The 9,709-nt window shown below is 43.7% G+C and overlaps 1 pseudogene; it reads right to left on the reverse strand.

The window, feature by feature from the left end:
- Nucleotides 1-8,398: 8,398 nt before the first annotated feature.
- LOC141146040 (uncharacterized) lies at nucleotides 8,399-9,025 on the reverse strand (annotated as a pseudogene).
- Between the last annotated feature and the right edge of the window lie 684 nt (nucleotides 9,026-9,709).

Here is a 9,709-nt window from a genome sequence, read left to right on the forward strand (position 1 = left end):
CCTGACCTGAACCTGTGATCTCTAAACCTGACCCTGACTCTGAATCTGGTACCTGTACCCTGTGCCCTGTACCTGAATCTGTCACTCCTGTGTCCCTGTTACCTTTACCTTTGCCTTGCAGCCTGATCCGTCCATCCTCTCCTTGTCCTGTTTGCTCCCTGCCCCATCTGCTGATCTTCTGTTGATGACCCTAGCCTGGCTACGTTTACGATTCTGGTATTCCCCATTCTTCGTATATACCTGTCTGACTGTTGTTATTTGTGGGTCTCTGTCTGGTAGCTGGTTTGTTGTGCACTGTGTTGTATTGGAGGTGTTTGCATTTATATTTCACTTACTTTAATAAATTGCTCTATTCTCACTTTACATGCGTTTGGTTTCCTCTGTTGCTGTCCACGCAATTCTGGTCACACCTGATTCATGACATACATTCAATATCAGACTTAACCCAAACATGGTCCATAACAAAGTCCTTCTAAATGACATACAGTTTAAAAATTTTAAATAATAATAGTACAGGATAGGTAGATGAATTACCGCTCTATGGGAAAGAATGATAAAGGAGGTTGAAAAGAGATAGTATCATTTAGGCCAGGGGGATAGTGGCTTGTAGTCTTAATATCCCACTTTGTTCAAGTTGGGGATGTGTTTTGTTCCAATCGCCCCACATGCTGCTATCTGCACACGATCCAGGGCAACGCATTTAACCTTAGGAACATTATATCTGTGCACAATAGCAACATGCCTACCAATGGGGAGATATCTATTCCCCACCAGCGCGTCACCGACAGGGGTGAACCGCCATTGGGCATGGCCGTTCACAATGTGATCGACCGCAATTACGTCACGGCCGATCACAAAGGGGTATTCCCTGCTTTAGACCGTGCATTCGTGCAATCGGGAGCGCACAGCGCGGTCACGTCAGTGGCAGCGTGTTCCCAGGAACACTGCTCATCACCGACAAGGGTAAACAGCCAATGGCTAGCTGATACCGGCTCTTCTCTTCTCACACACCATTACCAGTGTGAGGAGAGAAGAACAAGGAGCAGTGAGTGACCGATCTATGTTTGTAGTGTACTGCACCAACACCACAAATAAAAGAGAACCTGTCACATCGCCCCCCCAAATTACATCTGTCACCCAACAGGCACCACATCAGTGCCCATAAAAGTGCACCTGTCACCCATCAGTGCCCACAAAGTACACCTGTCACTTATCAGTTCCCACAAAGTGCACCTGTCACCCATCAGTGCCCACAAAGTGCACCTGTCACCCGTCAGTGCCCACAAAGTGCACCTGTCACCGTCAGAGACTGCCATCAGCGGTGCACCTGTCGCCCATCAGTGACCGCCATCAGTGACCGTCATCAGTGACCCATCCGTGACCCTCATCTGTCACCTATCAGTCCCATAAAGTGCACCAGTCACCATCAGAGACTGCCATCAGCGACTGTCACCCGTTACCTGTCACCCACCAGTGACCGTCGCACGTCACCTGCTACCCACCAGTGACAGTCACACGTCACCTGTCACCCATCAGTGACCGTCACCTGTCACCGGTCACCTGTCGCCCATCAGTGACTGCCACCTGTCACCCATCACCTGTCGCCCATCAGTAACCGTAATTTGTCACCTGTCGCACAGCCCACCAGAAAAAATGTCCAAAAGATTCTATACAAGTGAGGAGGCATTTCAGATCCTCTCCATGACTGATGAGAGCAGCAGGGAGTTCTCATCTGATTCAAATGCCAATTCCGATTGTGAATCAAATTCAGCATTTGAAACGATCGATAGTAGTGGATCGGCAAACGAATCAGTGGAAGAATGGATCCCTCCTAAAAGAGCACGGCGCTCTGGAAACCAGGCAGCCACCAGCAATATACCCCTGGATCGAATTCCCAGGCCCAGTACCAGCGCTGCTGCCAGCGATAGACCCCAAAACCAAAGGCTCAGTACCAGCAAAAGGCCACAAGAAATGCCCAGTACCAGCACTTCCGCAGCATCATGCCCAAATGCCATCACAGGAACTCCAACTACCAGCACTGGAGTGCAACGTCCCCCAAGAGCCAGGGCCGCTACATATCTCCCAGATGGTCTTGCCAATCCAACATGGCTGCCTTCCGACTCAGGATCAGCAAGAATTCCCCCTTTCACCGCACAGCCAGGTGTGCAGGCCAATACCCAAAATTTTTCTGAAATTGATTGTTTTAATTTATTTTTGCCCAACACTTTGCTGCAACTCATCATGGACAAACCTAATTTATATGCCCAGCAGCATATTGGCAACAACCCCCAATCTTCATACGCCCGTCCATTCAAGTGGAAGGATTTGACTATGGAAGAGTTCAAAATGTTTATGGGCCTCACCATAAACATGGGGCTTACAAAAAAAATGAAGGACATGCCTATTGGTCCACCCACCCCATTCACCACATGCCCATTTATTCTTCTGTAATGTCCAGGTCCCGATACGAGATGATAATGCGCTTTCTTCATTTCAGTGCCCTCCCCGCAATCATCCAAATTGTGATAAATTATATAAAATTCGCCCACTCATTAATTTCTTTTCCCAATGATTTGCAGAACTCCATGTCCCCGATAAGTATATATGTGTAGATGAGTCCCTGGTACCCTTTTCAGGCCGGCTAGGAATAAAACAATACATTCCTAGCAAAAGGGCCAAATACGGAGTGAAATTTTATAAGCTTTGCGAGAGAGTCACGGGATATTTGTATGTGTTCCGCATATACGAAGGAAGAGATTCCCAGATCCAGCCCCCTGAGTGCCCGGCCTACATGGGCACAACTGGTAAAATTGTATGGGACCTGGCGTACCCACTGCTGAAGAAAGGTTACCACATATATCTGGATAACTTCTATACAAGCCTGCCCCTTTTCAAACACCTATACCTCGTACAAACCCTGGCCTGTGGAACCTCCAGAAAGAATAGGAAGGGCTTCCCACAAGCCATAGTAAATAAGAAATTGTGCAGGGGAGAAAGAGCAACTTTAAGATGCAACGAAGTGCTGGCCTTGAGGTGGAAGGATACCAGGAATGTGTACATGATGTCCACCATCCATGACGACACTACAGTTGAAGTTCAGAGAAGACTAGGTCCCATTGTAAAGCCAAAGTGTGTGCAAGATTGCAAGAGTGTACAAGATTGCAATCTGTACATGGGGGGGTGGATTTCAATGACAAAATGCTTCAGCCCTATTTAGCAATAAGGAGGTCCCGTTTCTGGTACAAGAAAGCAGCACTCTATTTAATTCATTTGGCCATTTACAATGCCTACATAATTTACACCAAATCCACCGAAAGCCCTGCCCACTTCCTAAAATTCATTGAAGAAGTTGTCACGTCCCTCATCTACCATCAAAGACCCCCCCCCCAGAAAACTTTCGCTCTGATGCTGTTAGCCGACTTCATGAACGCCACTTCCCGGACCACATTCCACCATCTGAAGCAGGCCGAAGACGCCAAAAAAGATGTCAAATATGCAGAAGTAAAGGATTTCAAAGAGATACCAGCTACCATTGTCCCCAGTGTCCCCTTGAACCTGGCCTTTGCATTGGTGAATTCTCCAGACTATATCACACATCCCTAAAATGTTAGCCCATATTCTTAACCATTTCCCCATTTTCATCATCTGTGCTGACCCTTTCCCATGCTTCCTCAAATAACCATGCCACTGCCTTCTACGTGAACTGACCCTGGCCTGTTTTTTGACTATGCCTCTGCCAACCGTTTGGACTGCTTACATGTGAACTGACCCTGGCCTGTTTTACCAACTATGCTTCTGCCTACTGTTTGAACTCATTACATGTGAACTGACCATGGCCTCTTTTACCAACTACTCTTCTGCCTACCACTTGGACTGCACGTTATCTGACCCTGGCCTGTTTTATGGACTATGCTTTTGCCTACCGCTTGGACTGATCTGTTGCCCTGCTACTGTAGGACGCAGGGGTCTCACATGTGAGGGGCTCCAAAAATGTTTTTCCGGATGGAGAAAACAATTTTTTTTTGTTGTCTCTGGGTTTTTGTAATCTCCGGATTAGGGTCTGGAGTCCGGAGGCTTCATAGAGATTTGGGTGGGTCGAAGCCTCTACCCCGGTGCCCCTGTGCACAGGTCTTACCTGATTGTGGCCCTCTGCCTGCTGCTGACTTACTGCCGCCACCCCCCTGCCTGCAGCATAAACTGACCACACCTCTGGTAAAAAAGCAGGAGTAGTATGGCGCTGCCCTTACGGAGACAAAAAATGTTTTTCTTCTTTGTAGTGAATGTATTGCCTAGTGTCCTTATAGAATTGCTTCTAAAACCTGTATGTGTTCAAAAGTTGAATAAAACTGTGACTGGTGGTGAATATTTCTATTAAAAATGAAAATACAACAACTGGTGCTCCAATTGTTCAACAAAGATGCATAGTGCCCTTTAAATTAGGTAATAAAGTAGTTGTGGATATGGATACAATATCATCTAGGTGGAAAGTGTTAAAAACAATACAATACCACCTAAGTGGAAAGTATTAGAAAATGGTAAAAAAGCAGGAGTAGTATGGCGCTGCCCTTATGGAGACAAAAAGATATTTTCTTCTTTGTAGTGAATGTATTGCCTAGTGTCCTTATAGAATTGCTTCTAGAACCTGTATGTGTTCAAAAATTGAATAAAACTGTGACTGGTGGCAATACTATTCCTGTTTTCCTTTTTTTCCTTTTTTTCTTTTTTCCCTTTTTTTCTTTTTTCTTTTTTTCTTTATAACACTTTCCACCTAGATGATATTGTATCCATATCCATAACTACTTTATTACTTTATTTAAAGGGCACAATGCACCTTTGTTGAACAATTGGAGCACCAGTTGTTGTATTTTCACTTCTAATAGAAATATTTGCCACCAGTCACAGTTTTATTCAATTTTTGAACACATACAGGTTCTAGAAGCAATTCTATAGGGACACTAGGCAATACATTCACTACAAAGAAGAAAATATCTTTTTGTCTCCATAAGGGCAGCGCCATACTACTCCTGCTTTTTTACCATTTTCTAATACTTTCCACTTAGGTGGTATTGTATTGTTTTTAACACTTTCCACCTAGATGATATTGTATCCATATCCACAACTACTTTATTACCTAATTTAAAGGGCACTATGCATCTTTGTTGAACAATTGGAGCACCAGTTGTTGTATTTTCATTTTTAATAGAAATATTCACCACCAGTCACAGTTTTATTCAACTTTTGAACACATACAGGTTTTAGAAGCAATTCTATGAGGACACTAGGCAATACATTCACTACAAAGAAGAAAAACATTTTTTGTCTCCATAAGGGCAGCGCCATACTACTCCTGCTTTTTTACCATTTTCTAATACTTTCCACTTAGGTGGTATTGTATGTGTAGAGGCAGCAGCCATATCCATAACTAAAACATTTAATTCATTGCGCGGATTTACCCCATACACCTACTGACCACACCTCTGCCTGCTACCTGGACTATGGAAATAATTAGCTGTAGCAAAAGGCAGTATGTTTACAAAGGGCTGGAGAGTGGTACAATAATGATTGCAGGGAGGTAACGGTGTACCAGGACCAATATTATGGCTGTGCTGGCTGTCTCTGCCTGGACAATTTCTATGGACAAATGCTTTGGCTGTGCTGACGATATCCTTGTGCTGACTATAGACAATATTCCTGCCTGCTGCCTGGATAATTACTATTGTTGCTAAGCACATTCCTGCCTGCTGCCTGCACCAATTCTCTCCTCTGGGGAAACTAAAACCACTAATACTTTTTTTTTACCCTTTCCTCAATAGAATTTATTTTGGAGTGTAATTTTTGGTATGTAAATGCTATGTGTTAGAAATATAAGGGCCTTCAAAAATAATAGGTTGTCAGGAAATTAGATGTGTAATTTATGCTTAGAACGCCTGAAGGTGCTACTTCAATGTTGGGTCTCTGTATGTGGTCAGGCTGTGTAAAAGTCTGACACATGTGGTATCGCCAGGAGTAGCAGAATGTATTTTGGGTAGTCATTTTTGCTATGTACATGCTATGTGTTGAAAATATCTTAAAAATGGACAACTTTGTGGAAAAAAAATGCGTTTTCATTTTTTTTCCACATTTTCCAAAAACTTCTGGAAAAAAATGAACAGTTCATGCCCCATAGATTATACGTTGGGGTGTCTGCTTTCCAAAATGGGGTCATTTTGTGGGCGTTTCCATTGTCCTGGGGCTCCAGGACCTTCAAAACTGAAATAGGTGGTTGAGAAATAAGATGTGTAATTTATGCTTGTAGAACGCCTGAAGGTGCTACTTCCCTGGCGGGCCTCTGTATGTGGCCAGGCTGTGTAAAAGTCTCACACATGTGGTATCGCCATACTCAGGAGAAGTAGCAGAATGTATTTTGGGGTGTCATTTTTGCTATGTACATGCTTTGTGTTGGAAATATCTTAAAAATGGACAACTTTGTGGAAAAAAAATGAGTTTTCATTTTTTTTCCACATTTTTCAAAAACTTCTGGAAAAAAATGAACCATTCAAAAGACTCATTATGCCTCATAGATTATACGTTGGTTTGTCTGCTTTCCAAAATGTCATTTTGTGGGTATTTGTACTTTCCTGGCTTGTTAGTGTCTCAAGAAATGAGATAGGTCTTCAGTACATCAGGTGTGATCAGGTGTGATATGCACCATAGCTTGTAGACTCTATAACGTTCACAAAAACCAAATAATATACACTAATTAGGGTTATTTTTACCAAAGATATGTAGTTGCATACATTTTGGCCAAAATTTATGAAGAAATATTACCAATTTGCAAAATTTTATGCCAGAAACAAAGAAAACGGCATTTTTTCACCAAATTTTTAGTCTTTTTTTATTTATAGCACAAAAAATAAAAAACCCACTAGTGATTAAATACCACCAAAAGAAAGCTCTATTTGTGTAAAAAAAGGACGCAAATTTCATTTGGGTACAGTGTTGCATGACTGAGTAATTGTCATTCAAAGTGTGAGAGCGCTGAAAGCTGAAAATTGGTCTGGGCAGGAAGGGGGTGAAAGTGCCCTGTAGGCAAGTGGTTAAACATACTCTGAACTAATTTATCTCTTAAGCCCCATACACACAAGGCGGATGTCGGGAGACATTGGCCGGTTCAATAAAAACTGTCCAACATTCGGCCCATGTGTGTGTCAACTGGTCTGACAACAGCTGACAATTTGGCTCTCTTCCGTTGAACGAGCATGCTGGAAAACCAGCAGACAATGGCTGAGAGTGCTGACCGGAGTGTTCTGGCGAGGGGGGCCATCCCCCTGTAAAAACACAGCAGCTCAGCAGGGGAGATCACTGTACTAACTTTGGATCATTAGTACAATGGCTCCGACCGGAGCTGTCAGTTTTTTAAATACTATTAGTGTGTGCCAGGCGTTAGTGAGCTGGCATGACTGAGGATAATTTAGAAAGTATAACTAATGAATTGTTTGACTAAAAGGTCATCAGCTAATATTGACCAATGTCTATTGAAAATTTGTTTAATCTGATTATGTTCATTGGAGTAGTACAAAATACACAAATTGGTCCACCTTTATAGGACATGTCGAAGTTATTTTTATTGTACAATAATTTCTGCCACGGTTGATGCTGAGCATGATCAAATGCTTTACGCAGTCAAGTTTTGCTATCTCGAGTAATCTGGATCTCAACTTTTTTGCTTCTTCCTTAAAAGTTAAATCATTAGAACAAGTGGGCCTTAATCAGAGGTATTGGCTATAAGGTATAAGCAGTCCTTGAGAGGCTTACAATGAAAACTTGAGATGTGTAATATAGTGTTGTCTGTGGTGTCTTTGCAATATAGCCCACTTGATAATTACCCATCACGTTCACATTTGACATCCAAAAAGATTACACAGTCAAGGTTATATGTCACGGTGAATTTTAAATTGTGCTGCTTGTTCTTTTTTTAATTAATTAATAATTCTTCAGGCCCGTCCCATATGAGAAAAACATCATCAATGTATCCATGCCACATGGATATGTGGCATGTGTGCAAGTGCACATGTGCACAACATGTCCCCATCACTATGCCCTGTGCCTGGAGGTACAGGTAGTGGGAACGATGAAACTGTCAGAAACCATGAATAAGACAGTTAAATCACACTTGTTTAATAATAATAAAAAAAAGGTAAACATAGTCAAAACATAGCCAGAGTTCAGGAATCGGAATGGATAATCAGACAAGCCAAAACATCAGGGAGCCAGAGAATAGCGTAGTAGGACAGCAAGCAGGAACTGGAGCCAGAAGGAATGTCAGCCAAGCATGTCTTTAACAGGAACACAGGAGAGCGTCTCTAGAGATGTGACCAAGGCGAAGGCAGAGATCATCTGGACTGGACGGCTTAAGTAATTAGGACCAATGAGCAGGATCATCAACAGGTGAATCACTGTGGAGAGATAGGAGCTGGCAATTAGCCAACAGCTGAGCGGCCAGCTCAGAGAAGGGAGGGCTGGGCCCAACCCTGACAGTACCCCCTCCTCAACGACCCCTCCCCCTCAGAGGACCACCAGGCTTGAGGGGAAAACATCTATGGAAAACACAGAGGAGGACAGGGGCATGCACGTCCGAGGATGGGGCCCAAGAGCGTTCCTCCGGACCGTACCCTTTCCAATGCACCAGGTACTGTATGCGCCTACGGGAGTCAGTAATGGACTGTACTTCATACTTCTCATGGTTGTCAACCTGAACAGGGTGAGGACGTGGCACCAAGATGGTAAAGCGGTTGCAGACCAAAGGTTTCAATAAGGAGACATGAAATACATTTGAGATACGTGTATTAGAAGGAAGGTCTAATGCGTAAGTCACTGGGTTAATCCTGTGAAGAATACAGAAAGGCCCAATAAACCGAGGTGCAAACTTCAGAGAGGGAACACGAAGTTGGAGGTTGTGAGATGACAGCCACCCTGTCCCCAATGTGGTAGGAAGGTGCAGACAGGCGTCTGCTGTCAGCATGGAGTCTGTACCTATCATTAGCATGTTGCAAAGCCTCCTGGACTTGTGCCCAAGTGGAACGAAAGCCACGGAGATGCTCCTCTAACGCAGGAATACTTTGCGGAACAAACGAGCAGGCAACATGGAAGGTTGGAAACCATATTTGTCTGGAGCAGTACGGAGACTCTCTGGGACAAAGCAGCGGTCACAAGGTTTCTCAAGAGGAGCATAGACTTGAGCAGCAAGAATTTTTTCACCCAAAGGAGAGACTGGTGCGAACCATAGCCAGAATACGATCAGGACGAATAACGACTCATCTTGGAAGTGGAGGAAAATTGTTGTGACAAAGTGTCAGCCCTTACATTTTTAGTACCGGGTAAGAATGAGACAATGTAATTGAAACTTGACAAGAAAAGAGCCCATTGTGCCCTTCTGGGAGAGAGGCGTTTAGCCTCAGACAAGAATGTGAGATTCTTATGGTCAGTAAGAATGAGAACCGGCACAGTGGTACCTTCGAGGAGATGTCTCCATTTTTCAGGGCTAAAATGATCGCTAACAGTCACCAATCTCGTAATTGCACTCTGCAGGTGACAATTTCTTGGAAAAGTAGCCACAAGGATGCATAGCGCTCTCAGAGGTAGGACGTTGAGACAGAAGGGTGCCAACTCAGTCTCAGAAGCATCAACCTCAAGGATAAAAGGTAATGTAGGATCAGGATGTGCCAACACA

This window comes from Aquarana catesbeiana, linkage group LG05, assembly GCF_042186555.1.
Source record: "Aquarana catesbeiana isolate 2022-GZ linkage group LG05, ASM4218655v1, whole genome shotgun sequence".
NCBI classification, from domain to species: domain Eukaryota; kingdom Metazoa; phylum Chordata; class Amphibia; order Anura; family Ranidae; genus Aquarana; species Aquarana catesbeiana.